The sequence below is a fragment of the Pteropus alecto genome, unplaced genomic scaffold (genome assembly GCF_000325575.1).
Source record: "Pteropus alecto unplaced genomic scaffold, ASM32557v1 scaffold152, whole genome shotgun sequence".
Lineage (NCBI taxonomy): Eukaryota > Metazoa > Chordata > Mammalia > Chiroptera > Pteropodidae > Pteropus > Pteropus alecto.
The window spans coordinates 2135408-2146927 of NW_006432227.1; the positions used below are offsets into that span (position 1 = coordinate 2135408).

At 33.9% G+C, this 11520-nt stretch overlaps 1 pseudogene; it reads left to right on the top strand.

The window, feature by feature from the left end:
• The first annotated feature begins 1078 nt into the window (after window positions 1-1078).
• On the top strand, window positions 1079-1197 carry LOC112475847 (annotated as a pseudogene).
• The last annotated feature ends 10323 nt before the right edge of the window (window positions 1198-11520 follow it).

Sequence of the window (11520 nt, forward strand, 5' to 3'; positions counted from 1 at the left end):
CTAATGAAATTTTCAGCGATCTAAAACAAAACCAAAATATAAAAAAAAATGAAAAATGATAAAAAAAAATGTAAAAATAATAAAGAGAAAGTTTAAACTATGATCTTTTATTCTTGGATTATGTTTATCCTGCCTTTTTTTAGTGGTGACACCTTTTTTGTTTTATATGGTAAAAGAAGAGTTATATCCATATATTTTTAAAGTTTTTACTTTTTTAACTTGCAAATTTAGCAATAATCCTATGCTGATTCTAATTTGACCATGTGTGTGTATATGTATTTTCTGATTTCCTGAAATTCAAAAATCTGAGAATGTTGTGAAAAACAGTTTGGTAGTTTCTCAAAAGTTTAAGCATGGAACTATCATATGACTTAGCAATTCTACTCCTAGATACATATACAAAAGAATTGAAGGCAGGACTCAAACAAATATTTGTACACGCATTTCACAGAAGCATTATTCATAATAGTGAAAAGGTAGAAACAATTCAAGTATCTATTAACAAATAATCAAACGTTTTATATATATATATATGTACATAGATATGAATATAGAATAGAATATTATTCAGCCACAAAAAGGAATGAAATTTTGATATATGCTACAGTATGAGTGGTCTTGAAAATATTATACTTAATGAAATAAGTCAGACATAGAGGGGCAAATACTGTATGATTCCACTTTTATAAGGTATCTAGAGTAGTCAAATTCATAGAGATAGACTGTAGAATAGAGGTTACCAGGGGCTGGAGGGCAAGAGGGAAGGGGAATTTATAGTTTAATGGGTATACAGTTTTTGTTGGGAGTCATGAAAAAGTTGTAGATATAAATAATAGTGAAAGTTTCACAACATTGTAAATGTATTTAGTGCCATCGAACTGTACACTTACAGATGGTTGAAATGACAAATATAATGTTATGTATGTTTTCCCACAATAAGAAAAGAAGTCTGAAAACTACTAGGCAACAAAGCTGCTCAATTTTTATCTCCTTCTAATGGTTCATTATTAAGCTGCCTCTGCTTAATAATATGCCAAGTGTTTTGCCAATAGTAGATTATATTTAAAGATCAAGAAGAGTCTACCACCATGCTACCCTGAACAAGCCAGATCCCGTCTGATCTCGGAAACTAAGCAGGGTTGAGCCTGGTTAGTACTTGGATGGGGGACCACCTAGGAAGACCAGGTGCTGTAAGCGTAAAAATAAAAAATAAGCGATTGTAAGCTGACAAGGTCCTTGCAGTCTGTGAAGTCAACCAAGGGTTGCCTTGCCTAAAAAAAATTTATATATATTATAAAAAGATCAAGGAGAACTGCTGATCGATGATGATAAAGTCTATGATTAATATTAATTTTTACAGTATAATCTCAACTCCCTGAAAAAATAACAAAGAAGGAATATTAAAAGTGTTCTGTATAAATTGTGGAATTTTAGTTGGTTTCTGTGTTTTCTAAATTTTAAATAAACTTTAATTTTTGAATAAGATAAAAGCTATTAATACAAAGTTTACAAATAAGAGTTTTTAAATTGGATTAATATGGTAGGCATACTAATTGGAGGACTAAGATGTCTTCCAATGATAATTGGAAGACATCTTAGTCCTCCAATTTTCCCAGTCTCCTGGTATTTGTGCCATTGTAGAATTCTTTCCTTTTGAGTATGGGTTGGACCTAGCGACTTATTTCTAACTAATAGAATAATTTTGTGATTATTTTATAAAGACTGACTCCCAAATTGCCAGCAGATTCTCTGTTGACTTCTTGACTTCTAGGCTTTGATGAAGCAAACTGCCATATTGGAAAGTGTGATGGTCAATTTTATATGTCAACTTGGCGAGGCTATAGTGCTCAGTTATTTGGTCAAACACCATCTAGATGTTGCTGCGAAGATATTTTTCAGATGTGATTAACATTTAAATCAGTAGACTTTCTGTAAAGCAGATAATCCTTTATAATGTGAGTGGGCCCCATCCAGTCAGTTGAAGGCCTTGAGAGGAAAGACTAAGGCCCCCTGAGAAAGAGGGAACTTTACTAGCAGATAGCCTTCAGACAGAGCTGTAATGTCAACTGTTCCTAGGGTCTCTAGCCTGCTGGCCTGCTCTGCAGATTTTTGACTTGCCAGCCAGCCCACAATGGCATGAGCCAATTCCTTAAAATAAGTCTCACTCTTTATATGTATATAAATCCTATTGGCTCTGTTTCTCTGAAGAATCTCGGCTGATGCAGAGAAGTCCACATGGCAAGGAATGAGGGCAGCCTCAGTCCAACAACCAGTGAGGAATGAAATTCCTCAGTTCCACAGACTGAGAGGTATTGAATCCTCCCAATAACCATTGAGTGAGTTTGGAAGCAGATCTTGCTCAGTGAATATTGATTTAAACCTTGTGAGACCCTTAAACAGAAGGCCTACTAAACTGTGCCTGGATTTTCCATGCACAGAAACTATAGGATAAAAGTGTGTTGTTTTAGCTGCTAAATTTTAGTGTAATTTGTTATGCAATAATAGATAACCAGTACAGTTTTAAAAACATTTGTTAACAAAATAAAAACATTTGGAAAAGGGCTTGACTTTTTGTGTGTATTTTCTTGTATTTTGCAAAAGAGAGGTTTGCTTACGATTAATTTATGCTTACCTGCCCCTAGTCACCTACTGATTTCCTTCCAATTTGTTGATTCCAATCTGCAATAAAACAGGACATTCATAGCTAGACTCCTTAGTATTAAAATTAAGTAAACTGTTGGTTTTGAGGATGTAAAGAACTCTTTGGGAGGAGGGAGAGCACATGATTTGGTACATAGACTCCTAGACATTTATTTTGGTGAATAGGTGCCATTTTATTTTCTGGAAGTTTCTTTAGTGAGTTTCTGGAAAAGAAACATCCAAGGTTATCATTAATTTGAGTTTTTTTTCTTTTTGAAAGAAAATTTTAAGTATAAGAGAGACATGAAAAATGGGTTTCCTGTATCAATAAGGAAAAAAATGCTCATACTGTGGATTTGAGAACACATTAACCCTAAAGTAATATTTTTGAATGCGAAAAGTTTGAACATTTTTTAAATAGTTGCAATAGTTATTTATATATTTGTTTTTGTTTTCAGCTTCAACATTTTACTTTCACAAATTTCCTATCTTTTACGTCACATCTAGTATTTGAAAACCAGTGATTCAAAATGAGGGCAGAAATGTCAAATCATGTTTTGAGCTGAGTACAAAGGTCTTGGGATTTATTTCTGCCTCTACAAGTGACTTGCAATGCAGTGGGACAGGCTATTGCTAAGTCTCTCTGAAGATTGCCAGTCTACAATGTGGGCTGATTCATAAAATTCTGGAGGAATGGTTCATGTTTGTAAATACTTCAGGACCCGTGACCTAAAGATGTTATTGAGGTGCAAAGTATTGTTTTCAAGTGATTGAACGTCTTGCACCCATGAACTCCACAGAATAAAGTGGTTTGTGTAGTTTATTTAATACTTCTAGTGTTTGGTTTTCCTGATTGCTAGACATGAAAGAAACAGAAGATCCAAGTAAATTGTTTTGTTCTCTTGTTTTAAGAAAATAGTGTCACAAAGCAAATTTCACACCAAATTTGAGGGGATTCCTTTTTGTATTAGTGTTTCTTTACTTTCCATGAATCTCTTTAGTTTTATGAATCTCTTTAGTTTTATGAATCTTTAGATCTAAATGCTATTGAAGAAAAAAAGGTCAGTGCCCCGGTGATAATCTTAGAATTACTTATGAACCATGTAAGGCCACCAAGAGGTTCCCATATCAATCATGCACATGTGGCATATCCTTCCCTTATGTTAAAGCATGCTGAAGAGAAAGGTGATGCCGAGGGCAGCATCTTGGGTGATATTGCATTCTCCTGCCCCACACCTTTCTCTTAAATATGACTCTTTCACCCTCATCTCATTTTTGCTAAATATGAGAAAGTATGCTCAAGTGACTTTTACATAGCAGTGGAATGGAAGGGGTACATGTATTGAAATTTTCGTTGATAAATTGGCTTTCACTTTAAAGTGTCTTACATATGGTGATGAGGGAGAAGAGTTTTCAGCTCATACACTTCAGTAGGCATTGAATTGCCTGCATAATTACCTTTTCCCAAATTTGTCTTATTGCTGAGAAAAACAAAACAAAACAACTTGTTGGCTTTTTAGGATACACTATGAGTGTATTTTATGATATTTTTCAACCTCTTCCAGGTGCTATAGTTATTTGCTATATCTCACTTCCATTTGATTAGCCTGTATAAATGTCAGCCTGAGTGAATGGTTTCACTTTATGTAGTGTCTGGAAGTCTAACTAATAGTACCATTATAAAGTAAGGAATGGAAACAACTGTAAGAATCACAGTCCTTCATGGAAATTGTCTTGTTTCTTCTGATTTATGAAGTCTACCAACTGTTAAGAGTTCCTTGATTGAGCCTAACAGTCCTTGAACATAGGGATAGAGTTGCGTTTTAATGCAACTGAGTTGCAAACTATACAGTATTTTCTAGACCCACACCAACTGTCAGGATAGCAAATGACCACTTGCAAAAAACTCATACCCATAAGATGTTTTTTAGGCTCATCGACCTCAAATATTTTTTTCTGTCAATGTTAGCATATTAGTACTAGCTCCCTGGATTCAAATCCTTGTGAGGAATTACACCTCAATTTTTCAATTACACCTCTAATCACATCAGTCACCACTTTATTTTCTTTAGGTCCTGCAAGGCTTCTCTGCTAGTTTCCTGGAGGTTCTCTACTTTTTTGGCTTCTATCTTATCACTTCCTACCAGTTTTCTTCCCACAACTTTGCCAGTTTCTTCTCTTTCACTTTCTTCATTTCCTTCCTCTTACCCCTTAACTGCTGTTGTTCCCAGAATTTTGCATTCTTCCCATTGCTCTCAGACTACTTTCTTTTCTTTAGAAATCTCATCTTCACTCATCATGCTATAATTGCTTAAATGCTAATGATTCTCAAACTTATGTGTCTTGTCTTGCCCACTCTGCCAATGTTCAGATTTATACAGCCTGCTCTATCTATACATTTCAGTTTCACAGACACCTCAGATGAACCATGTTCAAAATGGAATCCATTGTCCTTCTCCCTCTAGAATCATCCTTTTGAAATCTGAATGACAGTTTTTGATGCACCACCCGCTGAACCAGCTAACAGAGATAGAATGTCAGCAATCATGCTAGATATTCCTATTTTCATTTTTTTTATCCGATCAATACCACAGTCCTTCCATTTGATCTCTCAAATATTTCTAGAGTCTTTATTTTTTCATCACTGCTCTTGCTGCACAGGTTCAATTTACTTTTGAATCAGGATTATTATGAGAGTATCCTATCTTCCTTCTTTCCAATCTCACCTTGATTTAATTTATGCCTTAGGTGTATAGTTCTAAAACACAAATCTAACCACAATATTCTTACAATAAGAATGGCATTCTTTAATCTATAAAATTGATACCGAGACCCATAATATGAACCAAAGACTTTCTTTGTTCTCTGTATTATATCACAGTCTTCTTTCTCAACACTGACCCTTCCCTCCAGCCATTAGTAATATTCATTCAACTTTCAAGACTAAGGTTATGTATAACCTACTCAAGAGACTTTCCTTTTCTCCCTTACACTGGGCTAAGTGCCTCTTCTTTTATCTCTGTATTCACAGCTTCTCACTGCACTTGTCAAGTTGCAAGGGGATTATGTTTTTTCATTCTATAAGGTCCTATACAGCAGTATTCCTGCCATCTTTCCATTCTCAGAGCCCAGTACAGTGCCTAGACCACACTTGGTACCTAAGAAAATTGAACTGAGCCAGATTATTCTGGTTTCTTATGATCTCAAATTAATGATACAATAGCATAATAATTAATCTCTCTGCCTCCAAGGCATTCTCACTACAATCCATCTTGCACACAGCTGATAGGTGGATATAAATAAAGCATTCCTTTTATGATTTTTCTTCCTACTTAGAACCTATAAAAGCTTCCTAATGCTTTATAAAGATTTATAATCAAATTTATCTGTTTTTCCTTGTGTGACTGGTCCTAACTTATCTATTCAAATACACCCACTGCTTTTTCATAACTCAAATCTCTTCAACTCACACTGTTCTACTTTGCTATCATCACTCATAGTTCAATAATTGTAAACTTTCAATTTTACATAAGCTTTTAGTATTTACAAAGGACTTTCACAGTGCATGCCCATTCCCTCTTCTACTAATTTTTGCTCTTCTTTCTGCCTGAGTATTTTGCCTTCGTCAAATCCTAATTGAAATTTGATTTTCTTGAAGGTTCAAATTATGATTATCAGTTCTATGATACCTACTACAAGACAGCAGTCTTTTCCTCAGTCTATATTTTTCTAATAAAGATATATAATTATGCTTTTTTCATACTATTTCTTCCATTCTAAATATCTCTCCCAAGTTTTTCTAAATTTTAAAGGTGCATATTTTATCTTTCCAACTATCTGCACTATTTCTCAAAGGTAAAAGCCAAAACTTCCCTATGTATATTTTCATACATGGTCCTTAATATAGAATAGATTCTGTGTGCGGGTGGCATTTCCTAAGATTTCTTTTCCTTCTGTGAAGTAAATTTATTTTCTCCTCATACCCTTGGAAGATAGTTGATGTATTCTTCCATTTCTTCTCTAGTAATATTCTTGTAGTATTTTTGGACACCCTTCAAATATTCAGAAAAATCATTTTTTTTTTCTATATCATGACATTGATCTTCACTCAGTCCATCAAAATTAGATTTTGCTCTACAACTAGTGAGACTGCTATTCCATGCACAAACAACAATCTCTAACATAATACATTGTATTGATATGACAACAGTCTAATAAACTAGACCTGAGGTAAAGAATAGGTTGAGTTGTTTTTGTTTTTTAATCCAGTTGAGTAAGGTAATAGAAACACACTATTTGGAAAAAAGTATGTTAATTTACAGGCTTATTTACTTTTGGTTACCTACAATGGATTTCTCTTATTTTCATACATATCAGTAGTATTATGTAGAAACAATGATTGCATATATCATGGAGGCTAGGGCTTTGCATTAAAAAGTGAAATAATTTTTAAATCAAACAAAGCTGGGGAAAACAATCATAGTAATACAAAGATACATTATCATATTCTGTATAATGAGATCTAATGTTTAACAACCACCTTTTTACATGTTAGAATTGAGTAGGACTTACATTCAAGGTTAAAACTTCACAAACTAGAGACTTTTAAATTGTAAATTTGATGGTAACAATAAATCTCCCCAGGAAGTCCAGTATTATTTACAGAGTCAATTGGGCTCTGACAGTGATCCTTCTTTTTATCTTATATATCTCAAACTCCATTGTCCAGTTTTTTTTTTTTTTCCAGAGCTCTGCAGCCTATAACTTAAAACAGCATATATCAGGCACACTAAAGTCTGCTCTTCCCATCAGGGGATTTGCACAATTGACTTGCTGTCCTGGTGAGAAGATGAGCAAATTGGTATGGGGCAAAAGGTCAATCTGTATTCATGGTGTGTTAATGTCTTTGTAGATGAAAAATTATAATAACTCTCCTGCATATACCACACTGTATGTAGACCTTAAAAAAAAACAAAACAAAAAACAGAGAAAATTCTTTGACCATATTTTAAATGAAATTGAACTGACAATTTTATCATAGTACTACTTACTGATTGCCTTCTGCCTCCAATTTGAGAGGTACTTTCAGGGAAAGAATGTTGTCCTGGAACTCTTCATTCAGACAAGACTCTTGTCACACAAAGGTTCCAGCTCCCTTCATCTCTTTTATTTATTAATCCCATATCCAATAGGTGATAATTTAATAAGAGCTGTCATTAAATTATTAATGAGCACAGCACATTTGAATTTTAAAACATTAAATCCTAGTGTTTGTTTCAACATTCTCTGTCCTGCTGTATTAAGCGGATGTTTCTGGTGAAATCAATTAATTAACAGTCAATCATGAGGACCTTGTCATTTGGTTTCTTGAGCCAACATGCACCATATAAACATGATTAATAAAAGAACACCCGGGAGTAAAAGAGGTCAATCACTGCATCATGACATTAAAAATTGGACTGTTGCATGTCAACAACTTTAATTGAGTTAAGTGTTCCATGAAAAGAATTGAAAAAGTCAAAATGAGAAACAGGGTCCCTCATTATTTCCAAAGTTGTTGATGCAGGATTTTTTTTTCAAGTAAGAGAATTTTGCATTCCTACAAGAAATATCAAAGTGTCAGTTGATATCTCTGAAAAAGTACATTAAACACCTCCATCAAAAGAAAGACTAAAACTTGATGTCATGTTTATTAGATTCTCAATAATTCTTATTTTTTAATTTTAAAAATATAATAATAAATTCAACAAGAGTATTTCAGAAAATATAATTACAATTTCTAAAGATAATTTTTTTTTGTGAGTATGGGCTCCTTTGCCTTTTATCAAACTACCCCAAACATTCTTTTTTAGGTTACTGAAAAAGTAACTTTTTAATACTTTAACAATTTTATGAATAATTTATGTAGAATAAAACATATAGATTTTAAGCATTCCAATTTGATAAGTTTGACAAGCCCATTTATTTGTGGAAAAGATAGAGGCTCGTTCACCATCCCAGGAAGTTTCCCCATGACCTCTATATCAATCATCTCACGACCACTAGGTGCAACCATTTATTTCTGTCACCACAGATTAGTTTTAGCTGATGTAAAACTTTATGCAGATGGATCTTACATTATATACTTACACAATGTTCTTGAGATCCATCTATGCAGCAGTAAAATATGGTCTATATCAGTAGTTTGCTCTTTCTATTGCTGATTATTATTCCATTGTGTGTATATAACACAATTTGTTTTTCTGTTTTTCTGTTGATGGACATTTGGGCTGTTTCCAGTTGTCCTACACTTTTAGAAATTGCTCTTTTGGTTTCACTTCATAGAAATGTACAACCTCTTTACTCTGCTATTCTTCGACCTTGGCAGCTAAAGCTGTTTCTTCATTGTTTCGAAGAGGGCGGGTAATTTCAAATGAGTGATGGGAAAACATGTTTGTAATTGATAAAGAATTTAGCTATGGTTGTTAATGCCTTAGAACTGTTGTACTTTTCTAAAAAGAAACACACTTCATTAGGATTCTTATATAGAACATAAGTATATGCATATTTGAAAAATCTTAAAGATAATGTATAAGACACTATAGTTTGTACAAATGATATTTGGATAATATTTAAATGGTATTTGGATAATATTTAAATGATATTTGGGTAATATTTAAAAATACTCATTCCGTGCAATAAAATGTCTCTTTTCTACTTAGTAGAATTAAGAAAATTTCTGTTTATTAATGTGTTTTAATCTTTCTTTGTTCTAGAAGCTAAAGTAAATCTTCTGGGTATGCAAAGATACAGATTTATGTACATATATTTTTAGCTATCAAGAAAATGTATGTTCTAAAATGCCATAATTATGTATGGAGCAATACCTGAGTCCAAAATACTATAATTATTTAGAATATAGTGGACGTACTGTTAGCTTAATTTACCTTATTGTTCAGAATAACCATAGAAATGGTCCTACTTCAGATGATTGACAGCTGCTTAGGAATTCTCAAAGGATGGGACCAAATAGCAAATTAAAGGCATGCCCTAACATACTTTTCAGTTTGTCATTTTGCTGTATTCGATTTTACATTATGATTCTGATATGAATTAAATTTCCCATAATGAACGATTTTTTTTCCTTTCCTCTTCCAAACTGTTAGCTCCTTTTGAACAGGGTTTGTTTCTTGTTCACCTCTATGTCTTTGAATCCTAATGCCCACTCCAATCCCCAGAACAAAGTAGGAAATAAACATTGGTGAGATGATTGAATACCTATGTGTATCATTATCAGGCTTGATTGATATATGTCCTGTTTTGCACTGTATCAGCTTTTATACCCGTCAAAATAATCAAAGGAACAATTTTTCTTGATTTTTGGTAATTTATTTGAAATTTTTCTTTATTCGATTCTTATTACAAAGAAACTGGATTGGTGGTGTTTTTTTCTTTGGCTAATAATCTCCATTTTCCTAATATAAAACAACTTTCTGCATTTGTTGCTGGGAAAAATGGTTTCTAGAGCTTGGAGGCTGTGGAAAAATCTGTACCAGGGGCACTGGCAATTGTCTCGGCTGAAGGGTTGTCTATACCTCTTGTTTCTACTTCCTTGATTCCCACTCAACCTCTGACCCTTGAATCTGCCTTTGCCCACAACATTCCACAAAATATTGCCAAATCCAGTAAACACTTATCTCTCCTCATTTTAGTCAAACTGGCATAATATTGACATAATAGGTTACTACCTATTTTCTTAAACATGCTCCTTTCCTAGCACACTCCTGGTTTCCCCCCTACCTATAATATATTTTCTAAGTCTTCTTTTTGGTCCCTTCCTTTCAATTCACATGAAAATCTTTCTCCTATCCACCTGTGCCTTTTCTTTTTTCTCTGCTCTCTCCTGAGAAGACCGTTGCAATCTCCATGGCTTTACATTCTTCACACAAACTGATAACATCTCAATTTGCTTATCCAGCCCAGTTCTTCCCTGACTTCTGGAATCGCATATGCAATGCCTACTTGACATCTCTTTCTAGATGTCTCACAAACATCTAAAACTAAACAAGGATTGCAAAATAGAAGTCTTGATTTTTATTAGCCAAAGTGTCCTTTCCAGTCTGTTGCAGTAAATAGAAACTGTTTACCCTCTTGTTTAAACCAGAATTCTAGGAGTCCTTACGGACTCTTCATATTTCATCATATTCCTTCAATTTGTCAGCAAATCCTGTCAGTTCTGCTTTCAGAACACACCTTGAAATCATCTGCTTCTTTCCATTTTTCATCTGTTTCCACCTTGCTGAGGCCACCTTCATTCATCTCCTAGATTACAGCAGTTGCCCCCAGTTGGCCACTGTTTCTTCTCTTTCCCATCCACACAGAAGCATGAAGAATGAGATTTTTAAAGCACAAATTATAAAGCTATATCACATCATTTAAAATTCCTTCATTGATTTCCTAATGCACTTAGAAAAGTCCAAACTCGTTGCAGTCTATAAAGCCATGCAAATTCTGGTCTCAATTTGTTTCTCTCATTTTAGGTTTTGACTCTGTTTCTTCTATAAAGATCATCAGAATTTGTTAAAATACACCGACTTCATTCCTATATTATGGTCTCCTTGCAATAGAGGGAGTATAGTGTGATGCTTGAATGCCTATACTCTGTAGCCCAGCTTTGCTTTCTGACCATACCACTTGCCAGCTGGGTGGCTTTGGGCAAATCACTTAAGCAATCTGTAACTAAGTTCATTTTCTCATCCATATGAAAAATGAGGAAAATAACAGTTTCAAAGCATCATAGAGTTGCTCTGAGGACTAAATGTAAAATGTTTAGAAGAATGTCCGGCAAATCCTAAGTGTTCAGTAAGAGTTAATTATTAGTATCAATTACTTTAGTATTGC